This window comes from Macaca fascicularis, chromosome 12 (assembly GCF_037993035.2).
Source record: "Macaca fascicularis isolate 582-1 chromosome 12, T2T-MFA8v1.1".
NCBI lineage: Eukaryota > Metazoa > Chordata > Mammalia > Primates > Cercopithecidae > Macaca > Macaca fascicularis.
In genome coordinates, this window is record NC_088386.1 from 124260639 (window position 1) to 124276520 (window position 15882).

General features: G+C 37.5%; 1 pseudogene; it reads right to left on the bottom strand.

Annotated features, from left to right (window-relative positions):
- Window positions 1–13418: 13418 nt before the first annotated feature.
- Window positions 13419–14516, bottom strand: LOC102130759 (vacuolar-sorting protein SNF8-like; annotated as a pseudogene).
- Between the last annotated feature and the right edge of the window lie 1366 nt (window positions 14517–15882).

The following is a 15882-nucleotide window of genomic DNA, read 5'->3' on the forward strand; positions in this document are numbered from 1 at the left end:
TTGAATCATTTCATATTTGTTTCACCTGTTACTTTGTTCCCTTCCACATTCTTTCTGTGTCTTCTTTTGAATTAATTGAACGGTATTTATAATCCAATTTTATCCTCTCATTAGCTTACTAAATATATCTCACAGTTAAGTTACTTTAGTGCTTTCTTTGGGTTTATAATATACATCTCTAACTTACCACACACAATCTACCTTCAAGCTATGTGATACCACTTTACATATAATACAAAAACTTTATAAGAATCTGCTTCTTCTTTTCTGGTATTTGGGCTCTTGTTATTATTATACATTTTAACTATAAGTATGTTATAAACTTCAAAAACATTTCATTTCCTTTCAAAATTCACTTACCTTTTAAAGAGATTAGGTAATACAGTTTCTAATATGCTTGCTTCCTTTATGTAGACCAGTATTTCTGTTTAGTAACATTTTTCTTATTGCTAAAGACTTCCTTTAACATTTCTTATACTGCAGGTATGCTAATAATGAACTCTTTTAGTTTTTATTTGTCTCTGTAAGTGTTTGCCTTGGTATTTAAAAGATATTTTTGCATTTTAGGGTGGCAGTTCTCTTTTTCAGTGCCTTCAAGATGATGCTCCACTGGCTTCTAGCCCTCACTATTCCAGTCAAGAAGTCTGTTGTTATTCTTGCTTGTTTTTTTTGCACACAGTGTTTCTTTATTCCCCTAATTGTTTGTAATATTTGTTGCTTGCCTTAAGTTCAATGGTATAGTTTTCTCCAGGTTTCTTGTGCTTCATTGAACTTCTTGAGCCTAAAGCTTTATCATTTCCATCAAATTTGAAAACTGTTCAATCGGCCGGGCGCAGTGGCTCAAGCCTGTAATCCCAGCACTTTGGGAGGCCGAGGCGGGTGGATCACGAGGTCAAGAGATCGAGACTATCCTGGCTAACATGGTGAAACCCCGTCTCTACTAAAAATACAAAAAACTAGCCGGGCGTGGTGGCGGGCACCTGTAGTCTCAGCTACTTGGGAGGCTGAGGCGGGAGAATGGCGTGAACCCGGGAGGCGGAGCTTGCTGTGAGCCGAGATCACGCCACTGCACTCCAGCCTGGGAGACACAGCGAGACTCCGTCTCAAAAAAAAAAAAAAAAAAAAAAGAAAACTGTTCAATCTTTTTTAATTTTTTACCCCTCTCTTTCTTTGGAGATTAAAAATACAGTTTTAATAGACCATCTCATGTTGTCACACTACTCTCTATTCTATGCCATTTTTTGTTGGTCTTTTATCTCTCTCATTTCAAGTAGCTTCTCATACTGTTTTTTTCAAGTTCACTAATCTTTTCTTCTGCAATATCTTAGCTGCAGTTAATCCTATCCAATGTATTTTTCATGTAAGATATTATGGTTTTTATCTCTAGTTGAGTGGGCTTTTAAAAAATATTTTTCATGTCTTATTTTGGCATGCTAAATTTCTTCTATATTTTGGAGCTTATGAAACATAATTATATGCTTGTTTTATGCTTATCTGCAAATTATATCATATGTGTTATTCTTGAGTCAGGTTTTGCTGACTTATTTTTATTTACATTATGGCTCATATTTTCCTGCTTATTTTCCTGCTTGATCATTTTTTATTAGATACCAGACATGCAATTACCAAATTGGATACTGAATATTTTTATATACCTAACTGTACTTTTTAAGCTTAGCAGTCAGATGTAATTAAGTTACCTGAAAACAATTCAATCTTTTCTGGTCTTGCATTTAAATTCAGTAAGGCAGGACCAGAGCAGAATTTATTCTAGAGCTATTTCCCCCCATTACTCAGGTAAAAACCTTCTTGTTATTCTACTTTATGCCCTTTGAATTATGAGGTTTTTCAGTTTGCATTCTTTCATTTAGACGGTAGGAACACAATCTGTTTCTGGCCTTTGGTGCACCCTGAGTATTTATAATTCACTTGAATCCTTTTGTATATTTTTGCCCTCAATATTGGTAGTTTTTTTTTTTTGTTTTTTGTTTTTTTCTTTTATTTTCTACATGCGCTAATCATTACTCAGCTGAAAACTCAAGAGGGGCTACTCCGCAAATCTCAGGAGCTATCTGCATAAGTGTCTTTGTTGTTCCTACTCTCTACCCTACAAACTCTAGCAATCTTGACCTTCTCAAATCATTTTTAAGGTTCCTCTTAACAGTGAGATCAACAGTTCCTACCCAGGTCTCCTCCCACTCCAGCATTTTATTATGCAATTATGCTCCAGGCAGTAGAGTCTGGGGTGATCATAGAGCTCATTTCATTTCATTTTTCTTCTTGTGGGGATCTCATTCAGTACTTGTATTTCATATCTTGAACATTTCACTTCATATATTTTGTTGTTTTTGATCAGGTGGAAGAATAAATTTGGCCGCCACCATCTCATTTTGACAGGAAGAAGTCTCTAATCCCATTGAATTTGAAGATGAGACTATTACCTGGCCAACTGGGCTTCTTAAGTCACTGAGTTGTCAGCAGACAATAAAAAGGGTTACTCTACTGGCTGAAGTGTTTGATTCCAAGAACCAGGAGGAAATTGGGTTGCTGCTGCACAGTGGCGGCAAGAAGAACTATGTATAAAACCCAGGGGATTATCTTGGACCCTTATTGACACTAGCTTAATGGAAAATTATGACAAATGGAAACAATCAAGACTACTGAGGACTTAGAACCTTCAAGAAGGTAGTTTCAGACAACTCCAGCTAGTACAAACTCAAACCAGCTGAGATTCTGACTGAAAAACTATAGTTGGACCCAAATTTTCACATATCTCTAACTTCTCAAAGTCTTCTGCAGCTTACAATCGTTTGTAACATGTATTATATCTTTAAGCATTTCTTTGAACATTCCCTTCACCATATTCCTGTAATTAAAATGTGGCAATTCCTTAAGGACACTGTTTGGTGGACAGTTATTTTAAGAAATGTTTGTTTTCTCCTCATGACACAATTTCCAGAGATTCTGGAGATGCTGTAGATATGCTATTCATTCCATACTGCTATTTCTAATACCTTTTCTCATTCCTACATCAAAACAAATAAATAAATATATTAAAAATTTCAAAAGATAATTCTTTTGAAATAAATGGCATAATACGTTCTACTCTCACTTAGAGTAGTTGTCTATCAGTATCACAGTGTGTTCTTCTCATTCATTGAAGATTCAAGTACCTGGTCTCACTGTTCTTTATACTACTAATCTTGTACATTCATATAAATGAAGTATCCAACACATAGCCTAGATCCACTTTCAATCATATTTTTATACAGTCATATTTGACCTTTTATTATCATTCTAAAATATCTGTTTTGAGTATCTTACTTTCTTTACCATATCCAATCTTTCACTCACCCCATGACTTCTATTTGAACCATTCTTTGACCCATTGAGCCTCCAATCCACTGACTCCTTAACTTTTCTAACTGGCCGTAACTCCCCACACATCCACGCTTCATTTATTAAAAAAATTAAAAAAAAATTCTCAATTCCCTTGCCACTCTCTATCTTCATACTACACAAGTAGCAAAATCTTTACCCTGAATAAATTTGACTCTGACTATTTTGCTGGTGATACCCTCCAGCCTATAGAAGAAGAGGAGCCATTCACAGAAATGCAGAAGAAGCTTCAGGAAGATAGAAGAAAAACCTGGAGACTAGATTCCAAGAAAAGAACTTTCCATGATTTTGTATCTCTAATTGAACCTTTCAGTAACACTACTTCTGGAAAGTTTCTCCTAAAGAAAATGCTGCAAGTGATCAATTGTACCTAATTCTGAAAACTCAAGAACGATGAATCATGCGAATTAACCATTTGGTTAGTTCTTCCTCTGTAGTCAAGTTCTTTATGTTGCAACAATTATGAATTTTTGCCATGCCAACCTGAAGGATGGCTCTGCCCTGTCTAATGCCTTTCCTTTAATAATAGAGTCATCTTGGAAAGTATAAGTTCAATCTTCGACAGAGTGAATATAAGGGAGGGAGGGAGTCAAAGTAAGTGGAAGGGGTTCAGGTACTTGCAAGAGTGAGGTGCTAAAGAGGTCTTGGGGCCACGCATGGTGGCTCATGCATGTAATCCCAGAACTTTGGGAGGCCGAGGCGAGTGGATCATCTGAGGTCAGGAGTTCGCAACCAGCCTGGCCAAAATGGTGAAACCCCTCTCTACTAAAAATACAAAAATTAGCTGGGCTTGGTGGCAGGTGCCTGTAATCCCAGCTACTTAGGAGGCTGAAGCGGGAGAATGAATTGCTTGAACCCGGGAGCAGAGGTTGCAGTGAGCCGAGATTGTGCCATTGCACTCCGGCCTGGGCAACAAGAGCGAAACTCCATCTCTAAAAAAAAAAAAAAAAAAAAAAAAAAAAAAAAAAAAAAAAAAAGGTCCTGGGGGCTCTTTTAGGGGGATATCAGAAGTTAAAAGGGAGCAGATACAATAAATAGAGGGGTTGTAGTTAACACTAAGAAGGGTGAATGAAGTAATGATATGGTGTTGAGAAAAATCTTAGAATCTGCCTGCTTTAAATTAGCAGCAGTGCCGCCACACTGGAGAGTTATGTTGAACACTGAACTGTGGCTTAGGGATTTGGGGTTAATTTTGACTTATTGTTTTATTTAACAAAGTTGTGTTGAGAGTATCTAAAATAAAATTCATGTTACTCTCGTACCACTTTATGCTCAGAAAGAACTTAAGAGTTTCACTTTCATTTCCTTCATGTGTTTCTCCCATCAGAGTTATATAATTTAACCAGATGAAGTGGTGCTCTGAGCATTGAAATTAGCTGGTTGACTTTATTCCCCCTACCATATTAATCAACTCTCATGTGGCTGGTTAGCTCAGTAGATAAGAGCTAATGAATCCATGGTATATGGTTTAATGTTTCTGGGGATCTGTAGTGAATACCAGATCTCTTCTTTAGGGATAATACACCCATTTCCTCCACTGCCAACCACTGCGAACATCAGTTGCTGATCACATCTCTGTCCCTCACTGGACATAGCCTCAGCCACAAGGTCTACTTGACCAGGGCTATACACTCTTTCAAGGGTGGCTTGCTGCTAATGACTGACTGGTGCAAACATGCAAAAGTCTAACCACATTTTCTTAGTTTGAAACAACATGGAAAGGTTATCTCAGTTCTGGATTTCTCTAGCCATAGAATTGGCTAAAGCCTTCATTGCAGCAACAGTGCAGGTGAGCTTCCCCTTTTGCCCAGTCCTGCCTTCCTCCTTCCTTAGACATGTCATTTGAAGTCAACTAAAAGTAATACATGGGCACACAGTTCTTGTCTGAGTCTGTTTCCAGGAAACCCAGTCAAAGGCAAGAGACAGGAACTGACAATTTTTGCGCTGTTCATGGTCAGAAACTGCACGTATAAACACTTGGCTATGTGTATGAGAAAGCGGAGGAAGATGCAAATCAGTCTTCTCCCATGGATAGTTTCCTCCAAGGTCAGACAAGTCTTTCAGCACATTTCTCAGATGAGAAAAGAAATAACTTCTACTTGCATCAATACCGAGGACATTAACAATCAGGAATATTTTATTACCACACTGCATTTGTTTTCCCGCAAAGAAGAGTGGAAAAGCCATCTTAAATTGTTGGTGCAGCAAATGCAAATGCAGATTCCAACACCTACTGAAACAGTCTAACATAGAAACAGCAGAAAATAAATGACTATTTTAGATTTCAATCCATATGTTGGGCAAACTAAGAAAAAAGTTGTGAAGTAGTAAATTTAATGTGTAGTAGAGATAAAAGACTGAGAAACTGGAGAGGCTAAATTCAACAGTCCTTTGCTAGCTTTCCTAGGTCCTGTCTTTTACTGATATATTTGTTGTGTGGTTTTTCTTATTATTGCTCTCATGAAATTACTTCTATTTCCAAATTGTTACACAAAGGAATGTTCTTTTGGAGCAATGAAGGGCAGATTGTCTGGCATGAAGTCATTACTTTGTGGTTTTGAGGGTCACTCAGATAAGGTAAGGAATGCTATAAGCATCGTTGTACTGAAGAATTCCACCTTATCCGCAATCTTGTGGGTTTGTCTTCAGCAGATACATATTCATGATTCAGACCTATATGCAGTTTAACTAGGAGATCAAAACATTCTCCTGAGCCAGGGGACAAGATAAAATTTCAGGTCTAGTTTCTTACTGGCAGTCCAGTTCAAATTACCGAGCCATGTTAGCTATTTCACAAAAGTTATCTCATGTTTTCTTACAATAACCTATTCTCAGATAAGTGCTAAGAGCCTGATTGCACAGTTAATGAGTCTTGAGATTATGAAATGTAACTCAACAGAGGCATTCTAGTAAGTGTGGAACCAGAATTTGAACTCAGGTCCAGTGGACTCCAGAAGTAATTTTATGATCCATACTCACAAAATGTGAATTGATTTCCTCACCATTGAGTTCGTACTTTGTTTATGAGTAATTGAGAGGCCTTAAATTTTTGGAGTTGGACAGTAAAGCAATCATTGTGGTATTTAATGATGACTGTTATTCCCCAAATAGGTATTTGGCTGGGGACTGGGAAAAGATTGTGAAATTTATTGTAGCTGTTCACCTGAGAGGTTAAAAAGGCTCTGACTGCCATGGTACTGGCAATGGAGAAAACAGGATGGATGGGAAAGATATTTCAGAGTGACAATGGGACTCAACCAATTGCATAGTAAGACAGAGAACAGGGAGTTACGTTGATGGCATTGAGTCAAACAGAAATGGTGAATACAATGATTTTTAAATCTATTGTTCTTACATTTTGATTTTGAGATGCTTCGTTGACTTCCAGGTGGAAATCATTACTAACCAGTTGGAAATTCAGAGTGGGAGCAATAAGTCAGTCTCTATAAACAATACTAGACTCTTATTATTTATTATTTATTTATTTAGAGACAGGGTCTGGCTCTGTCACCCAGGCTGCAGTGCAGTGGCGTGATCTTGGTTCCCTGCAACCTCTGCCTCTAGGGCTCAAGCGATCCTCGCACCTCAACCTCCCAAGTAGCTGGGACTACAGGTGCATGCCACCACACCCAGCTAATTTTTGTAGTTTTGTAGAGACAGGATTTTGCTATGTTGCCCAGCCTGTTCTTGAACTCCTGAGCTCAAGCATATCTGCCCACCTCAGCCTCCCAAAGCACTGGGATTACAAGCGTTTGTCACTGCACTCGGTCAACTCTATTTATTTCTGTTAAAAGAATTAGCTTTAAAGTATAACAATTAATTGACACTTTGCTTGGTTAAATTTAATCACACAGGATATATAAAGTCTGTTAGTGATCTGGTAAACAATTGAACAATCATCTAGGCAATTGGATGGCATAGATTTGAATAATATAACAATGTCACCAGAAGTCTCCGAAGTCTCATGTGGAAAACTGGACTTGAGACTATTAGAGACAAAATGTTCATATTTTTCTGACAAAAGAGAGAGGTCTTAAATAAAATAAATACTTTAAAAATAAAAAATGTGATATTTATTGTTCTTAGCCTAGTTGTGAAAAACTATATTTTATATATGTATGTATAAAAAAAGTAGATTTCCCATATTGAACTTTACAATTCTGGATTTCCTTCCAAAGAATTGGAATATCTGGATATATTGGGAAAAAATGTTTTATGTAGCTGTGCCTGAGGAAAGGAGTTCTGGTTAGAGGGGCATGAACTCTGCATTTTACTATAGTCTGTATCTCTTCCTATCATTAAACCTCTCTGCCTCAATTAAAAAAAATTTTTTTTTGACTTACTAGTTCTTGTTCCCTTTAGGTATTCGCATTTAAGATTACAGACTTAGGATGAGGATAAAATGTTCTGGTTGATTAAATCTTATGAATCATGCTTATATGAAGATACATATGAATTATTAAAGATCTTGGCTAGTGGAAATACTTTGTTATATGAATACATTGGAGTGAAAAAAGACATACATACATACATTTGACAACTTGATAAATCTAATTACTGTAACTTAGGCCATAAAAAAATCAAGAAATATGTCTGTAATTGTAGTTAGTACGTCACTAACACACAGGAAAAGTGCAACTATTTTAACATTTACTGCCTAAATAATGAGAAGTAATAGCTTTCTCTGGCTTGGCAACAGTATGCTTGAGTTTAATTACAGGTTGTCCTTCCTGAATATTTAAAAAATCACAGCAGTTTGGCTGGGTGCAGTGGCTCACTCCCTTAGTCCCAGCACTTTGGGAGGTGGAGGTGGGTGGGTCACTTACACCCAGAAGTTCAAAACCATCCTGGAAAACATGGCAAAACCCAGTCTTTACCAAAATTCATAAAAAATACAAAAATACAAAAATTATTGGGCACGGTGGTGCATGCCTGTAGTCCCAGCTACTCGGGAGGCTGAGGTGGGAGAACTGCTTGAACTCAGGAGGCCGAGACTACAAGAAGCTGAGATCGTACCACTACACTCCAGCCTGGGTGACAGAGCCAGACTCTATCTCAAAAATACAAACAAGAGAACCAAAAAAAAAAAAAAAAAAAAAAAAACCAAAAAAAACCACACACACAGTAGTTTGCTCCCTGATGGCCAACCGTTAAATTCTAGGTATAGTTTGCCCAGCCTTAATTGCTTTGGGCCTAAATCTCCCTAGAAAGCAAGCTCCAGTCAGACGCTTGCTGTCCTCCATTTCCATTATGCTGAAGCTTAATTACTTCCAGAGAACTGTCACCAAGTGTTGCCTTCTATTAATAGCTCTAATGTTGGATCACCTTAACCTCTTCAAGCAGTGTTGGTTCCTCTGACCCGTTTGTCTTTATTTTTATTTTTATTTTTATTTTTATTTTTTTTTGAGACGGAGTCTCGCTCTGTCGCCCAGGCTGGAGTGCAGTGGCCGCATCTCAGCTCACTGCAAGCTCCGCCTCCCGGGTCTATGCCATTCTCCTGCCTCAGCCTCCCAAGTAGCTGGGACTACAGGCGCCCGCCACCTCACCCGGCTAGTTTTTTGTATTTTTTAGTAGAGACGGGGTTTCACCGTATTTAGCCAGGCTGGTCTCGATCTCCTGACCTTGTGATCCGCCCGTCTCGGCCTCCCAAAGTGCTGGGATTACAGGCTTGAGCCACCGCGCCCGGCCCCGTTTGTCTTTAAACTTCTCCACTCTGTGGGTTTCTTTCTTTCTTTTTTCTTGTTGAGATAGAGTTCACATACCATAAAATTCACCCTTTTAAAGTGTCCAATTCAGTGTTTTTTAGTATACTCACAAAGTTATACAACAATTACAATGAGCTAATTCCAGAACAGTTTCATCATCCCCACAATAATCTCCATGTCCATTAATAATCACAGACCATTCCCTTCTCCCCCGGTCCCTGGAAACCACTAATCTACTTTCTGTCTCCATGAATTTCCTATTCTGGACATTTCATATAAATGTAATCATGCAATGTATGGCCTTTCATGTATGGTTCCTTTCACTGAGTATAAAGTTTCAAGGTGCATCCATGCAATAACATGTATCTTCCCTTCCCCTTTTCCTTCTTTCCTTCTTTCCTTCCTTCCTCCCTTCCTCCCTTCCTCCCTTCCTTCCTTCCTTCTTTTTTTCTGTCTTCCTTTCTTTTCTTTCTTTCTTTTACTTTCTTTCTTTCAGATGGAGTTTTGCTCTTGTCACCCAGGCTGGAGTGCAATGATGATCTTGGCTCACTGGCTCACGGCAGCCTCTACCTCCTGGGTTGAAGTGATTCTCCTGCCTCAGCCTCCCAAGTAACTGGGATTACAATGTGCACCACCACGCCTGGCTAATTTTTGTATTTTTAGTAGCAACGGGATTTCACCATGTTGGCCAGGCTGGTCTCAAACTCCTGACCTCAAGGAATCCACTCACCTGGCCCTCCCAGAGTGCTGGGATTATAGGCATGAACCACTGCGCCCAGCCCATACTTCATTTCTTTTTTATTGCCAAGCAATATGATGTTGTATGAATATACCACATTTTGTTTATCTATTCATCTGTTGATAGATGGGTTGTTTCCATTTTTTTAGCTCGTGACAGCAATGCTGCTATGAACATATGTGTACAAGTTTTAAATCTCTTGGGTCTATACATAGAAATGGAATTGCTGGATCATGTGGGAAGTCTATACTTAGCTTTCTGAGGACCTGTCAAACTCTTTTTCAAAGTGACTGCACAATTTTACACTCTTACCAGGAATGTATGAAGGTTTCAATGTCTCCACATCTTCACTAACACTTATTACATGCCACTTTGATTAAAGCCAGTACCGTGGATATGAGGTGACATCTCATTGCAGTTTGATTTACACCTCCCTAGTGACTAATGATGTTGAGCATCTTTTCATGCGCTCACAGACCGTTCGTTTATCTTCTTTTGAAAAATATCTATAAGACTCCTTTGCCCACTTTTTAATTGGATCATTTGTCTTTTTATTATTGAGTTGTAAGTATTGTTTATGTATTTTAGATTCAAGTACTTTATGAGATATATTATTTGCAAATGTTACAAATGTCATCCATTTTGTTGGTTTTATTTTCTTTACAGTAGCCTCTGAAGCATAAAACTTTTAATTTTGATGAAGTACATTTTATCTGTTTGTTTTTTCCTCGGTCAATTGTGCTTTTAGTGTCATTTTAAGAAATCATTTTCTAATCTAAGATCACAAAGACTTATGCCTCTGTTTTGATTTCGGTTGTGGATCCATTTTGAGTTATTTTTTTCATATGATGTGAGAGAATTTCAACCTTTTTTTTGCATATGAATATTTCGTTGTCTTTACACTGTTTTTTGAAAAGACTACTCTTTCTGTATTTGAAAGGCTTGGTATCCTTGTAAAAAATCACTCAACCATAGATGTATCAGTTTATTTCTGGACTATCCATTCTATTCTTTTATCTATATGTCCATCCTGTGTAGTGCCACATTTTATTGTGTGTTCAGAGAATGTTAAAAAGTTTTTAACACTGCTAGTGAGATATTCTAGATTTCTATTTACAAAAGTCAACTAAAATAATTAGATTTTCATAAAAATTGATAAAGAAGTTGCATTGTAGAACATACTCCCTCTGAAAGACCTACACTGAGTTTAATGTTTTTATAGCACTATCATAACAAAAATTAGTATGGCCATAACAACAGATGGATAAATACTCTGTATTTAACCTCATGTCTTTGCTTAAAATATATAACCATTAAATACAATAAGCTAAGTAAGATGATAACACCAAATTGTTAGGATGGTGACATCAGTTCATTTGAAATGATAATGCTTGCTCAATGAGAGAGAAAATATCAACCTTCAGAAACAGTAGAAGTGCTGTTAATAAAATAAAATTGTCATAGCATTAATAATTCTGTACTGTCAGAAATAATTTGCATATATTTGGCATTTAAAATAGTTAAATAATGTGGCCTAATGTTTACAGATTAGTTTTATACTTCCAGTGTAAATACTGTGGCTGATTTTAAATTTGTGATATTTAGTTGAAGAGGGGGTAAGAATTGTACTAAATTTGTTAATTATAGTGGAATGATAAGAAATTTTGAACTTTACAGTTCATTTAATTTGTGATATTTATTTTTTTTTAATGTTGGGAATTTTTGCTTACATAGTTGGGCTTGAAGAAATTTAATTAAGTTATAAATAAAACTAATTATGGGAGTTTAGTTGGTTTAACTTGATAAATATTCAACAAGGAAGTTTCTTAAAGTAATTAGAAATTTACTAGATTTATAAGTAGAATACTGTTTGTACAGTATACTTTAAGCTCAAGGCAAATTAAGTTTCAGAACTTGTAACATAAATAAATTGAATGGTCATGTAAAATCTTAATTAACAATCTAATATACTTCTCTGTGTACAATAAAATGTCACATCTGGTCATACAAAACTTACTCAAATTGAAGTAGTTTATAATGCAAAATTGTACACACATTGAGAAAAAAATAAGTTGTAAAATTCTGCTATCCAACAGCTTTTATCACGGCCAAAGCAGACTTAGGATAAAGACTGAAAATATTATGTCCTTCAATTTTTATTATTAGCACAATAAATATACTGATTTCTATTATATATGAGATATTTGGAATGATCAGTATGTTTCTGCTGTTTTCAAATGTTTCAATTTCAATATTTTTTATTTCTAGAATAGAAATGTTTCTGTTTAATATTTTAAAATTAATTCACTCAAAAGCATTTGTTAAATACTTGATGGATGTGTGGATTGAAGACAAAAATAAAGCAGTCATCTTCAACATGATACTGAGTTTGACACAAAAGTAACAGGAAATTCTCTGGGTGCCGTCATCCCTTTTCAGTAACCACCATAATCCAACTATTACAGAGGGGTTGGTGTTTTTTTCAGGGGTAGAGCAGATTGTGACTTCAACCTGCTTCATCTATTAATACTATTCTGCACCATGCTCACCAGGGGAGAAGGATTGCTGAATACAGAAGGGCTTGCCATGCTTTGGGAAATTTAAGACACATTCAACTGAGCCTAAGCCAGAAATGATAATTTAAGTATTTAACAATTGGGCTGGCTTGTGTACTAAAGAATGGGTGCGGATCAAGCTTTGCTGCTAGAGCAGTCCTTGGGGGTTCCTCACTGAGCCAAACATTAACTCTTTGGTTGCTGGATTGTGGGGAGTTTCTGGAGATCTGGAGACACGGCTGGGGTAGCTAGCACTATCGTGCAGTGCTTGCAGGGTTAGGGGCAGATGTCCAACATTTGCCAACAGTTACAAAAGTTTTAAAATATGTTAACAAGCTTGATATTATTGTATTCTGGCTGAATATTAGCTATAGATTAAGCTACGTACAACTGCTATGTAGTTCTGCCTGTCTCCTACTTTTAACTATGAGCCACCGTCGTATTATAGCAAAGTGAAAAGGCATAAATCTTATTTAGGAAATAATACTTCTCATATTAATTAGCAAAGTGATGCCCTGACCTTAGAAATAACCATGCTGTGTTGCTTAGGAGTCTTAGGTTTCATTCCTCCTTTGATCTTGGGCATGTGATCCTTCCAGGTGAACCTCACAAGCTTTGCTTTTAATGGCTCCACCCCCATATATTCAGATGGAGATGCAAGTGTACATTAAACTCCTTATAATTCAGCATCTCATATCCATTGGGGGTAGAGCTGCAGAGGTATGTAATCAAGTGTAAGAAAGGTTGATATAAGGTTAGTGGGTAAAATGACTATCATCAATTACTATTGTTTCCTTTTGAATTTCTAAAATGTATACTGTAAAACTCACACTTTTGATGTAGAGTTTTAACAAAAGCATAGTCATGTAACCTCCATTATAATCAAAATACAGAATAGTTCTTTTCTGGGGGAGCTTTTTTTTTCTATTTTTTTTTTTTTTTATAAACAAAACTGTCCAGGTTTATTGGCCAACAGGCCTCCCTTCTTCTCCCTACCTGCTGCTGTGTGCCCTTCCACACTCAGGAGAGGACTTCTCTGGCCTTCTCAGCTGTAAGGGAGGAGGGGTTGGGGAAGAGAGCTGGCAGGCAGTAGTGGGTCTCCCCTGGGGCCTGTAAGTCCAGCCATGCCAGCCCTTCTCTCAGCAGGTGTTCCGGCCTTTGTCCCGCTCGCTGCTTGCTCCGTCTCCCATTTAAGACTGGCTTTGATCTCTCTGACAGTCAATAGCCATTTTTCCCTGCCAGCTGCAGCCCCATGGTGTGATCCACATTGAATTCAGCTGGAACAGACTGAATGAGGTAAGTGCCACTCACAGGGGTGATGCCGAAGCCAGTGCCAAGTGCCTTTAGTTTCTTGATGGCCCTGATCAGGTCCTCTTGACTGACTTCCTGGGCGAACTTGCCCCTTCTTTTTAACAACTGTTGATGTAGCTCCTCCAGAGTTATCGGACCTCCACTCCAATGCTCAGCACCAGCCACGCTTCGATAATGTGAACACCTAGTTCGTAATAAAAATCCCCCACACCCGGTATCTCAGATCAAAATCCTTTTCCAGAGGCCAAGGCTCCACCCCAAAGGTTGCACACATGTCCTGGAACTGCACATGGAACTCAGGATCCTTCCGTATCTCCTGCTTGTGCTTGCTGGCAAACTCCTGCAGGTTGGTCTTGAACATGCCCAACTGCTTTGACATCTGGGCTAGCTGGTCCTCAGCCAGGACCATCCCTCGTTCCTTATACTTGGCCTGGAAAATTTCTTTTTTCTTTTTTTGTTTTTTTTTGAGATGGAGTCTTGCTTTGTTGCCCAAGCTGGAGTGCAGTGACACTATCTTGGCTCACTGCAACTTCTGCCTCACAGGTTCAAGCAATTCTCCTGCCTCAGCCTCCCAAGTAGCTGGGACTACAGGCGTGTGCCACCACGCCTAGCTATTTTTTTGTATTTTTAATAGAGACGGGGTTTCATCATGTTGGACCATGCTGGTCTCGAACTCCTGACCTCAGGTGATCCACCCGCCTCGGCCTCCCAAAGTACTGGGATTACAGGCATGAGCCATTGGGCCCGGCTGGCCTTGGCAAATTTCTTTGTAGCGATGGTGCCAGCTCCCACCCCGCAATGGTGCATCCCTGCCCTGGGCCCGTGTCTCAGGCTCCTCTGCTACTGGCTCCCCGGAATAGTTCTTTCAAACAAAAAAATTGCCTTGGGCTATTTCTTCTTTGTCAAATGTTATACGCACTTCTTGCCCTTGGAAACCATTGATCTGTTCTTTATGGTAAGAATTTTCACTTTTCCAGGATGTCATATATATGGAATCACACAGTGTGTAACCTTTTAAGTCTGTCTTCTTTCACATCTCCATTGTCACGTGTATCAGCAGCTTGTTTGGTTTTATCGATGAGCAAAGGTGCATTGTATAAATGTATCATACTTTGTTTATCCATTTACCTCCTTAACTGACGAAAACATTTAGGTTGTTTCTAGTTTGCGGTGATTATAAATAATGCTGCTATAAACACTTGTGTTCAAGTTTTTGTATAAATATATTTTCATTTATTTAGTGTAAGTACCTAAGAATAAGATTACTGAAACATACATGTGTCCCTTTATAATAAGTTTGTTAAAGTATTTTCCAGAGTACCATTTTGCATTCCTATTAAAAATGTATGAGATTTCCAGTTGCTCCAGATTCTCATCTGCACTTGGTATTGGCATTTAAAAAAATGTTTACCATTCTGTTGGGCGTGTATTGGCATCCTTTTATAATTTTACTTTGTGTTTTCCTAAGGACTAATATAATTTAACATATTTTTATGTATTTAGTTATCATCCATAGGTACTCTGTGATGAAGTGTCTGTTAAAATATTTTACAAACTTTTGAGTTTTTTCCCTTGTTGTTTTAAGAGTTCTTTCCATATTCTAGATTGATATCCTTATTCAATATGTAATTTGAAAATATTTTTCCTAGCTTGTTTTCTCATTCTCTTAACAATGACATTCACAGATCCAATGTTTGTAAGTATGATAAAATCTAAAATCTTGATTCAGCTTTATATGTTTATCAAAAATTAATTGACTATATTTGTGTGGATGAATTATTGGACTTGCTATATGTTCCATTGATCAGTATGTCTATCCTTTTGTCACTCCCACACTTTCTTGATCATTATAACTTTGTAGTGAGTCCTAAAATTAGGTAGTGTGAGTAGAGCAAATTTGTTGTTTTTCAAAATTGTTTTGGCCATTCTAATTCCTTTGCCTTTTCATGTGAATTTTAGAATCAACAGGTTAAAATCTTGATTATTTTTGTGTAATTTTTAGTGCTTTATCAGGGATTACAATGCACATGTCTAACTTTTCACAGTCTACTTAGAGATCATATTTTATCACCTCAAGTAAGACGTAGCTATCTTACTTGACGTAGTGTGATAGAAACAGCTATCACACTACAGGTCCCTTCGTTCCTTCCTTTATGTTATACGTGTCATATGT